The sequence below is a fragment of the Notolabrus celidotus genome, chromosome 1 (genome assembly GCF_009762535.1).
Source record: "Notolabrus celidotus isolate fNotCel1 chromosome 1, fNotCel1.pri, whole genome shotgun sequence".
NCBI classification, from domain to species: Eukaryota; Metazoa; Chordata; class Actinopteri; order Labriformes; family Labridae; genus Notolabrus; species Notolabrus celidotus.
Window position 1 is genome coordinate 1,303,440 of NC_048272.1, and position 12,307 is coordinate 1,315,746.

A 12,307-nucleotide genomic window follows, 5' to 3' on the forward strand; every position below is an offset into this window, starting at 1 on the left:
GAGTCTTCTTTGAACATGTAACTGAGCCTCAGATCAAAATAAACTGTGAAGGACTTTAATCTATCCCCTTGTATGTTCTATATTCTAGCACTAGATGGAGCTACTGAGCTGCTACAGCACCTACAAAGCTTCATCACAGAGCCCTCAGCAGTTTGTTTCAAGCTTACCTCACATTGATTCTTTCTAAAACCCTGAACAAGAGAACTCTTGTAAGTCCTGATAACAGTCTGCTTGTTAGTTACAGGTTAAATTCCTTTCCATCTCTTTATGATTATTAGTGTAATACATGCGTTGGCTTTCTGATTATTGTTTTTTTTTTTTGATAAAGCTTATAGTTAGAGCTGGATCAGGCTTGGACCAGCTTTTGTTATGCTGCTATAGGCCTAGACTGCCGGGGGAACTGGCACACTGACACACTGGGATCCTAGCTCACCCCCTTCCCCCCAACCCCCCTTCATCACTTACTTTAACTCTACCTGTCCCATTAAAGTTACTAACCATAGACCTTTCTGGAGTCCCTGAGCTCCATTGTCTCGTAGGTTCCTCTGAGCTGCTGTAGACGTCCTCCTGCTGCGGACGATCTGGACTCCAGCTGATCCGGACGTGCTGGACTCCAGCTGCAACAGCTTCTACGACTCGTCTCATCACTATCACCTCTCTCTCTTACTCCCCTCTATCTGTCTTTCCAGACCCAACTCGGTCGAGGCATGATGGCTGTCTAACATGAGTCTGGTTCTGCTGGAGGTTTCTGCCTGTTAAAAGGAAGTTTGTCCTCGCCACTGTAACTAGCTAAATACTGCGATGTGCAATGCTCATGATGGATTAAGGTGGGGTCAGACTGAGTCTTACCCTGTCTTGAAGTTGGGTCTCTGTTCATAATTTGACATAGAGTGGGCTAGACCTCCTATGTTTGTAAAAGCGTCTTGAGATAACGTTTGTTGTGATTTGGCGCTATACAAATAAAGATTGATTGATTGATTGAATAATTGGTTGTAGCCTCTCAGGACTTCTTTCTTTAAAGATTCATCATATTTATTAAGAAAAGGATTTCTTTGGAAGGTACAAAGCTATGGGATTCTGACATTTGCTGGAGATGAGACAGGAGTAGAAGCACATTTTTACACATGCTTTATGAATGCAAAATGACTTAAAGTTTATGGAAAAATGTAGTAGCATTTCTCAAGTACTACTACTAATAATAATAATACATTTTATTTATAAAAGCGCTTTAAAAGATTCTCCAAGCGCTTTACAGGAAAATAAAATTATACAATAGAAAAGCAAAGGAAAACAGTGCAAAAAAAAAGCAAAGAAGAGCAAGTCAGCAAAATAAAACAAAACAAGAAAAAAAACAATCAATTCTAGTTTAAAAGCCTTTGTAAAAAGGTGTGTTTTGAGTCCGGATTTGAATTTGGTGAGTGAGGGAGAGAATCTGAGGTGTTGGGGGAGAGAGTTCCAGAGGGTGGGGGCAGCGACAGAGAAGGCCCTGTCCCCCCAGGTTCGGTGCTTGGGTTTAGTGAGAGGGGTGAGGAGGTTGGCGTTGGTGGAGGGATTATATGGCTGCAGAAGGTCGGTGAGGTAGGAGGGAGCTAGATTGTGGAGGGCTTTGTAGGTGATGAGGAGGATCTTGTACTGTATTCTTGAGGGGATGGGAAGCCAATGGAGGTTCTGGAGGACTGGGGTGATGTGGTCTCTGGAGCGGGACTGAGTGAGGAGGCGTGCAGCTGAGTTTTGTATGTATTGTAATTTGTTGAGGAGGGTGTTGGGTGTACCGTAGAGGATGCTATTGCAATAATCGAGTCTTGAGGTGATGAAGGCGTGGATGAGAGTTTCAGCTGCAGTGAAGGAAAGGGAGGGGCGGAGACGGGCAATGTTTTTGAGGTACTGTTTTTGAGGTACTGAAGTACTGAAAACCAAGTTGCTGTTGAGCCCTACGCTTTGCATTTTAGGTATAATAACAGAGGGGCTTAGACTGTCACGTGGCCAGACTGTGGTGTAGATTGGCTCTGACCACAGGATGTAGGATTTTGCTCAGACACTGGAAAACTAAAAGTAGCATCTCTTTTAATGAATGGCTGGGAGAAATGAGTAAAATAGCTACCTATGAACAACTCATTTTTAAAGGTAAATAACAGACAGGAGATGTTTTTGGACATATGGAGCCCCTTTATGGATATAATACAATACAGAATAACTATCTTTGTTTATGAGTGTGATGAGAGTGTGTGAGTGGTTGCCATGCACTGAGCTCTGTGTTGAAATGTATTTTTTTTCTGTATTGTTTTATGTCTTCCTGAATTTTGCACTTTCTTGAGAACAATAAAAAAAAAAGTGAATTACAAAAAAGAAAAGGATTTCTTTGGAAGGTGAAGTCTCTATATACTTTTACTGCACAATGAAATGTAGATAACACACAAAACTCAGACTACTGTCATAGGACCTTAGCTTCTTCCTTTTCCTGTTGCTGTGGATTCCCCTAATTTTCATTTTAACACACGTCTCTTCGGCGCCTACAGCAGGTTCATACGGCTGCACGCCTGCTGACTGGGAAGAGACGACGGGATCACATCACGCCTGTTCTGGCTTCTCTTCACTGGCTTCCTGTCAGCTTCAGGATCCAGTATAAAACTGTGTTGTTGGTTTTTAAAAGCCTACATGGGCTGGTACCACCATACCTGAGCGAGTGTTTGAACCTGCATGCTCCAGTCAGAGCACTCAGGTCAACGCACCAGGTGCTTCTTGATGTCCCAAGAGCAAGGCTAAAAACTTGAGGTGACAGAGCTTTCTGCAGAGCTGGCTGCTCCCACACTGTGGAATGGTCTGCCTCTGAATATAAGGACCGCTCAGACTACTGAGTTTTAAAGGTGACATATCACGCTTTTTTCATCAACATATATTGGTCTAAGAGGTCCCCAAAACATGTCTTTAAAGTTTATGCTCAAAAAAACACTTTGAAATCAGATTTTGGCATGCCTGAAAAGCCCTCTTCTTCAGTCCTCCTCAGAACACTCTGTTTTCTCTCTGACCACGCCCCCTCAGGAAGTGGATGTGCCTCGGCTGTCCAGCACGTTGATCTAATGTTTACATGTTGGCTGAATATACACGGCTGCTCAGAGATCACGTTACTTCAACCCTCTGAATCTGATCCAGAATCTGATCCTGACGGAGAGGCGCCTGCAGCAGGACCTTTCTGAACCATTGGTCACAGATTTAGTGTTTCTTGTTGTTTTATTTGTCAGTATGTCGACGTGTGTCTTGGTACACAGCTACAGCTACGAACATGTAGCTATGTGGCTATGCTAACTAGCGCTAGCACTTATCCATGATAAATAAAAATCATCCACTAGATCTTCAAATCTGCAGACGTGGGGAGTAAAACCGACCTTTGTGTTTATTAAGACAGCCTACAACTAGCATGCCTCCCTCCTAAGCTCCTTGTTAGCACACATTTGTGCAGGTAATGAAAAACGGAGGAGGGGTTGAGTTGTATTTTATACAGTCTATGGGCTGAACAAGCTCCGAGCTCTGACTCCGTGACAGACCGGATATTGTTGTTACGTAACAAAAACACTGAAGTCTGAAACGGCTCGTTTCACACACATTTACAGAAAGGTGGAGAAATCAAAACAGGGGCAGAATGGATTCTTTTCATTCTCGGGGGGTTTGTAGACAGGGACACATATTTCAGGTAGAGAACCATTAAAAAGTCCATTTTGCATGATGTCACCTTTAATACCTGTTGAGCGAGACATCCAACTTTTTATTTTGCTTTTATTTATTGTGGCTTTTTCCTTGTAGAATCTATTGTGTGTGTGTTTTTTTTTGTTTTTTAAAAAAATATCTACTCTTTTAAATTATTTTAACTATTTGTTTTTATTGATTGTGCACTTTGGTCAACTGCGGTTGTTTTAAAATGTGCTCTATAAATAAAGTTTGACTTGACTTGACTTGACTTGACTTGACACTGCTGCTATCCTCTTCATGAGCATCAGTAGCAGTCATTAAAAAACAGCAGATTTTCTCTCATGTACTGCATTTATTTCAGGAATATTTAATAATGATACAAGACAAAGTAGTGTGAAATGATATTTTATGGCACTGTGTGTCAGTCACATGCAGATGTAGTTTTGTATTAACTTGCTATAAATATAAGTTGTGCTGCAGTTTGTATAATGCAACACATTCTGTCACAGTCCTTAATGTTTTAAATGGTAAATGGACTTGTACTTATATAGCGTTTTTTTCTAGTCTGTCTGACCACTCAAAGCACTTTTACACTACTTGTCACATTCACCCATTCATACCCATTCACTCACGGATGGTAGAGGCTGCTATGTAGTGAGGGGACCATCAGTGTTAGCTAATCTCATTCGTTCACATTCACACACCTCTGAAAAACAGAGGGAGCAATTCGGGGTTCAGTGTCTTGATCAAGGACACTTCGGCATGTGACTGCCGGAGCTGGGATCGAACCACCAACCTTCCAATTGATAGACAACCAACTCTACCCACTGAGCCACAGCCAAATGTCTTGTTAACAGTGTAAGCCCTCACGCTAATGCTGATTTAAAGAAACCCTTTCATATGCTTAATGCTGACATATTTGATCTTTTAGAATCTTTGAGATCCTTATAAACCAATCATTAAATGCATGATGGCCTGAGCTCTCTGCATAATCAATCAATCAATCAATCTTTATTTGTATAGCACCAAATCACAACAAACGTTATCTCAAGACGCTTTTACAAACATAGGAGGTCTAGACCACTCTGTGTCAAATTATGAACAGAGACCCAACTTCAAGACAGGGTAAGACTCAGTCTGACCCCACCTTAATCCATCATGATCATTGCACATCGCAGTATTTAGCTAGTTACAGTGGAGAGGACAAACTTCCTTTTAACAGGCAGAAACCTCCAGCAGGACCAGACTCATGTTAGACACACATCTGCTGAGACCGAGTTGGGTCTGGAAAGACCGGTAGAGTGGAGTAAGAGAGAGAGGTGATAGTGATGAGACGAGTAGTAGAAGCTGTTGCCGCTGGAGTCCAGAACGTCCACAGCAGGAGGACGTCTACGGCAGCTCAGAGGGACCTACAAGACAATGGAGCTCAGGGACTCCAGAAAGGTCTATGGTTAGTAACTTTAATGGGACAGGGAGAGGTAAAGTAAGTGATGAAGGGGTTGGGGGGAAGGGGGTGGGATAGGATCCCAGTGCGTCAGTGTGCCAGTTCCCCCGGTAGTCTAGGCCTATAGCAGCATAACAAAAGCTGGTCCAAGCCTGATCCAGCTCTAACTATAAGCTTTATCAAAAAGGAAAGTTTGAAGCCTACTCTTAAAAGTGGAGAGGGCGTCTGCCTCCCAGACCGTGACCTAAAAGTACCTCCCATACTACTTTTAGAGATTTTAGGTACAATTACCTTGCCTGCATAAAGCTTTCCTAAGATCAGATCTTTAACCTGCAGGTCATAATGTTCCCTGAAACATGCCTGTTATATTTTTAATATTCCTTTGATCAAATTTATTATCTTTCTTACTGTCATTCTGATACATGTAATTGGTAGCTTTATAGATCTGCAGCAGTGTGTGTGTGTGTGTGTGTGTGTGCATGCGTCTGTGTGTCTGTGTGTGTTTGTAAGTGTGGGCAGTGTTGTGTCAATGCACTTAGCTTTATTAAGTGATACCGCCCCAGAGTGAGAGGGAGGCTGGTTATAATGAAGTTATTCACGAGAAGCAATCCAATTTTCCCCATAGAGAATGGAGTGAGATTGAACGTGTGTGTGTGATAGAGCGTGTGAGTGTGTGTGTGTGTGTGTGTGTGTGTGTGTGTGTGTGTGCTTGTGAGATGATTGAGAAAAAGGTTGGAATTTTTACGCCTTGATTGTGTGTGGATGAGTTTCTGTATTAGGTTGTGTAGCTGCGTGTGTGTTTGGGAATGGCCTGAGTTGCATGTTTATAAATGCTTAACATTGTCCCAGCTCAATAAGAGGGGACATCAATTTTAATTGTGACTGAAAATATGTACTCTCGGTCTAAGATCCAGATATCATTTATCTGTTTTGCTACTGAAACTCTCTTTTCAAAGACAATAAAAAGAGGAGATTCTGTTTCATAGTGAACATAATTCACACACTGAGATAGCTTCAAGAAGAAACCAGTGAAGATTTTTACAGTGTCTCCCATTTAGCCTCAGGTGGGAGGCATGTGTGTATGTGTGTCTGTGATTAACCCTTTATACCCCTCTCTCGAGGCCTTTTTACTCTGAGAGCCTCTCGGGGCACAAAGAAGCTTTTCTGCCATTTCAGCACCTCTTCCTGTCCCTTTCTATCTGCCTCCCTCAGAGGCTGTTTCCATAGAAACGGGGCATCGGATGAGAGGCTAGGTGACAGGGTGAAATGACACAGAAACAGAGACATAAAAGTAAAAGCCAATGATACAAATATCATGACAGAATGTTACTATAATGAATCTGAATGGAACCTTTAAAATCAAACCTTTACACGGGTCAGACTGCAGTTATTTTAATTGAAGGAGTGTTTTTTCTTGAATTACAGAATTTAAAAACATATATATATATCATAAACACATTCAAATGGATACTTATTATATGAGTAATATGATAAGCTATGCACATATGAAAAAGCATACTAAACTTTGTAGTATTGAAGGTAGGGGGTGGGGTTGGGGGTCAGCTTTCACAGATGGACTCAATTAGTCTTTAGGGAATGTGTGAATAAACGCATGCAATGGATTTGGGGGCCAGGGGGCAGAGGAACAACCGCTCCTTGTTGTCCTCCACCTCCTTCCATCTCACCCCCATCCATGCACACACACACACACACACACACACACACACACTGAACCACATGTCCTGTGATGCAGCAGTAAATCAGTCAATGAGTGTCACTACCTCTCTGAAACACCCCTGAGGCTGCAGCAGCAGCGATGAGCCACCAGCCTCTGCACGGCCACAGCCCAGCAGGAAGCATCAGAGCCTGGGTAGAGGCAGAGCAAAGTGTGGGTCAGCCTGTGCCCTGGGGATGGTAGCTGAAATGTAGGTCTGCTTGAAACGGATCATGATCATTTCTACATTACTGATCACTCACTGCAGTTGTATCCTTCTAAGAATAGTGATCTGAAGATGGATAAGACTCTTTGGTGTCATGTATCCTTCCAGTGAAGTTTATTTATTTTTCTTAATATGTTAAGCTTCAGGGACATTGGGGAGTGATAATCCTGATGATACATTTTGATTTTTCTTTCAATTTTTACTCAACTGAAGGTAAAGATACACTTACAACCTTTCCAATGTAAGCAAGAAAGCCAAGCTTTGGGGCTGATGGGACAAAGTTCCTTAGGGGGTCCGGCACTGCCAAGTAGGGGAGAACGGGGTTGGTTGTCACACGGGTTGGTTGGCACACTCGTTATATCTCGCCACCAGAGGGTGCTGTCTCTCAAATTGGGGTATGGACATTTCCAGAATTAGGATCAGAGCTCACCTACATAGTCTTCTCTGGAGTAAGACAGCTGAACTTGAGGTGAGAGGACTTTTTGTGTTTTTCATGTCAAATTGTAAATATTCAGCTCCTCAATATTTTTCTTCTAGGCTTTTAAACGATGGGTTTATAACAAAACAAGTGTTACCCTTACAAAGTGTGAGGGGAAAGCTATAGTTTAGATTTTTATTAGCTAGCTAAGTAGCTGTTAGATGGTTGTTAGCCTTGATGCTAGCAAAAAATTCCAGTTGGGGTTGGTCGTCACATTCTCTTTGGGGTTGGTTGTCACATGTAACAACCAACCCCTATGTTGGCAAAATCATGCATGGTGAAATGAGTTGGAGTGTGCAGACCCTACATTTGCCATCACTGTAACTCAGACAGTGACTGCATGTAGCCTAGTTGAGTCGGCCGTTATTGTTAGGCCTGTTTGTTTTGTTCTTTATGTTGTTATATAGGCTGGCCTAAAGATGTGTTTCCTGTTCATGTTCCTCATTTTATGTTAAAATGCATTAAGTTATGTAGGCCTATCACTTGTCAGTGCAATTAAACTTTCAAATTTAGTGACAACCAACCCCATAGTGTGTGACAACCAACCCCATAGTGTGTGACAACCAACCCCATAGTGTGTGACAACCAACCCCATAGTGTGTGACAACCATCCCCATAGTGTGTGACAACCATCCCCATAGTGTGTGACAACCAACCCCATAGTGTGTGACAACCAACCCCATAGTGTGTGACAACCAACCCCATAGTGTGTGACAACCAACCCCATAGTGTGTGACAACCATCCCCATAGTGTGTGACAACCAACCCCATAGTGTGTGACAACCAACCCCATAGTGTGTGACAACCAACCCCATAGTGTGTGACAACCAACCCCATAGTGTGTGACAACCAACCCTATAGTGTGTGACAACCAACCCCATAGTGTGACAACCCCATGTTTGGGTTGGTTGTCACAATGTGTCAGAGTGTCTTTGATAGTTAATTGCCTCTTTGTTACAATGAGTTGGAAAATGAGAGGGATACACATTTCAAGCCAACACCTTAAGCTTCAATTTAATGCAGGAATGACTATTGAAAGATGTTTTGATGATGAGCAATCATCAAAACAGTAAAAAGTGTGACAACCAGCCCCGTTCTCCCCTACTGGCAAGGACCTGCTCAGCTTTATGCCGCTGCAGCTGACACACATAAATCTAACCCACATACTGTAAGTAGCTCCTATGTCACACACATGCAAACATAAAACACACACCATCAAACGTCTGTGCACTCGCTCAATAGACTTGTATTCCAAAGGAAATGGAGTGAATAAAAGGTGCATAATTCAACTCCCTGATGTTTCATTTCTGTGTTTGCCCGATCCTGGCCAATTCAAACACTTTTGTTACAGTAAAGAAAGGAGGATTAGTTTATGGAGCTTCAAAGCTGAATATAGAAAATGCTTTTGAGGGATTATAGACACATCAAAGAATAAGGACTGGGACTACATGAGGGCACGGTCTCATCTTCCATCTCCACTTTTACTCTGAAGTGATCTGTTTTTATGGTTAGTGTTTGACATCCTGGTTTCAAATAGATCTTTCTTTTAGGGGTTGATTTAAAACACAGGTCTGTTATGGAGGTTTTACAGTTCATATTATAACAATGAATTGTGCTTTGTGGTAGATTAATTTTGTTTTCTCATTTAATTAGTGTCTCTAACACTATTTTCTACCGGTGCAGCATTACAATATGTCTTATTTCAAAATTAAATAACAGCGTTTGAAAAATAGCTACAGAAGGCTCAGGGTAAATTAAAGCTTTGAGTCATTTTCTTGTTTTTTGGGTCAGGATGTAATCACATCCTGCAGAAATGAGGAGAGGGACCATGATATGTGATTCACTGTATTTCTGTGTGTGTTTGTGTGTGTGTGTGTGTGTGTGTGTGTGTGTGTGTGTGTTGCTTGCAGAATCCAAGTAGGAGAATTAATTTATGAGTTCACTGTGACTGACAGAGGAACCTGAGGGCAGCTAAAGTGATGTATTTGAACGCCTCTTATGTAATTGGGCTGCTTTTTTGACAGAATGCATCCCTAAATAGAAGGATTAAGCTATTGCAATATTAAGATATCTTAAAGGTTTTAAAAACCCACACAGTTTGATTATGAAATGTGCTTTTTATATTGAAATGCGCTAAGGGGGAGGTAGCATACAGAGGGGGAACTCAGCCAGAGAGGATTTAAAAACTGTAAACAGGCCTTAAGAGGAATGAAAGGGACTTAATACATGCCTAGGAAAACAGTGCTGCCTCATTATGTAACAGTTTGTGTGAGTTGGTCTTTAAAGGCCACATGAAAAAGGTGAGTGTGTGTTTAGGGGTGTGCAGCAGCCTTGTTTGTGTGTTTTGTTGTCCTGGTTGAGGAAGCCGGTGGCTGGCATCCAGCAGATCTAGCAGGATTGTAGCTTTATCCTCATATCTGGATGTTAATCTTGTGTAGAATCCTGTGCTGCTGCTGCTGCTGCTGCTGGGGAATGTAGCCTGTGAAGCACTAACATCGCCACCTGGTCCTTGGGACGCCAGCGCATGCACACAAACACGCACGGTTAGAGTCATAAGCTCCTCTGTGCACACAGAAGGGGTTTATAGTTCATGCAACGGTTGGCAAAATATGACTTATTACATAAAAGTGATCGTCTGTGACAGCATGGGAACCATTTCTCTACATGCAAACAGAATGCAGTTTTTCTTGGATTACCTTCAGGAAAATTTTGCTGCTCAAGGCTTTCTCTTCTAAGTCTCTGGAGATAAAATTGAGATTCTCCATTCAGCCTCATTCAAGTTTCAAATTGTTCTCATTAGTTTCTCCTAAAATTCACTAGGAGAAATAGTTGAGACCATGACATGAGTCTTATTTGAGACTTAAATGTGAGATCTCATTAATGGCTCATTTTCTTCTCTTTTTTTAAATATATATTTTGGCCTTTTTGCCTTTATTTGACAGGACAGCTGAAGAGAGACAGGAAATGTGGGGAGTAGTGAGCGGGGGAAGACATGCAGGAAATGGTCGACCGGCTGGGAATCAAACCGGGGACCCCTGCGACGAGGACTGTAGCCTCTGTATGTGGGGCGCTTAGACCAATAGGCCACCAGTGCCCAAAAGAATCCACCCCTTTAATTGTAATAATCTGGCTAAATCTGGTCAGCCCTTTTGCGGCCCATATCTTAAATAAGTGGTCTGTCATACCTGGAGATATGAAATCTCTATCTTTTGCAATTTCTCTCAAATCCACTAAATCTTTGTGAAGTTGTTTTGTTCCAAACAGACTTGTAAAGGAAGGACCATATTGTGAAGTCAAAGAAGAGATCATATCACATCTAAATAGCTGATCTTGCAAGTGGTTCAAATGTTTTAATGTAGCTCTAGCGAAAGTTCAGACAGGAAGACTATAAAGCAATCACAGCAGTTGTTTAACTCTCCTCTCCCTCGTTCAGTAGCTCACCCGCTTCCAGCTGCACGCTCCGGAGCTGTCATTGGTTAATCAGCAGCTGCGTCATCCAATAGCTCAGTGGCACGCCATTATCGTCAGCCTATCAACTTTCTGCTGTCTTTTTAAATGCGTCTCTCTCTCCAGCTAGTTCCTTCTTGCATTGATTGTGCGCACCCCTCCACCTCCCCATCTCCACCTGGTCTCTGCAAGTCTTCAATTCCTAGGATCATCAACCACCACCACCAGTGTCTGGACTCTAGGGGGATTTCTTCAGCTGCAAAATTCATGCATCCTACGCTCACAACATTATCCCCATAGAGTCCTTACGCCAAAGATTTCTGTCAAGTTTCATCATTCATTCAGTTGTAATAAATAATCTTTAATATTCAAATTGTGTCTCTCCTGATTGAAATAAGAATTGTAAGTTTGTGGACAATTACATTGAAATCTTAATTTTGCAGGGCACTATAAATGTTGATGAAAAGATGAGCTCAGGCTCTTTCTTTGCTCCATCTGAGCTCAACTTGAGACACAAGGCAAGGCAAGGCAAGGCAGCTTTATTTGTATAGCGCATTTCATACACGAGGGCAACTCAATGTGCTTTACATTAACACATTAAAAGCATTGGAGACATTCAGACAAGCATAAAAGAACATAATTAAAATGACAAATATGATAAAACAGAAAAGAAAAGGAAAATTAGAAATATATTAAAAATTACATTAAAATGTTAGTTTAAAGTGAGTTAAAATAATCTAAGATAGGAAGGCAGAGGTAAATAAAAAAGTCTTAATCTTTGATTTAAAAGAGGTGAGAGTTGGAGCAGACCTACAGCTTTCAGGGAGCTTGTTCCAGATATGTGGAGCATAATGACTAAACGCTGCTTCACCATGTTTCGTTCTGACTCTAGGAACTGAAAGCAGACCAGTACCTGATGACCTCAGAGGTCGAGGTGGTTCATAAAGTAGTAGCAGATCAGCAATGTATTTTGGGCCTAAACCATTCAGTGCTTTATAAACCATCAGCAGGATTTTAAAGTCTATTCTCTGACAGACAGGAAGCCAGTGTAGAGATCTAAGAACTGGAGTAATGTGGTCTACTTTTTTGGTCCTTGTTAGGACTCGAGCAGCAGCATTCTGTATGAGCTGCAGCCGTCTGATGGACTTTTTAGGGAGTCCTGTAAAGACCCCGTTACAGTAGTCTAGTCTGCTAAAGATAAATGCATGGACGAGTTTTTCTGCATCCTGCTGAGACATAAGTCCTTTAATCCTTGATATATTCTTAAGGTGAACACAAAAACTGAGTCTGACAAAAACAAATGGATGAGGTTAG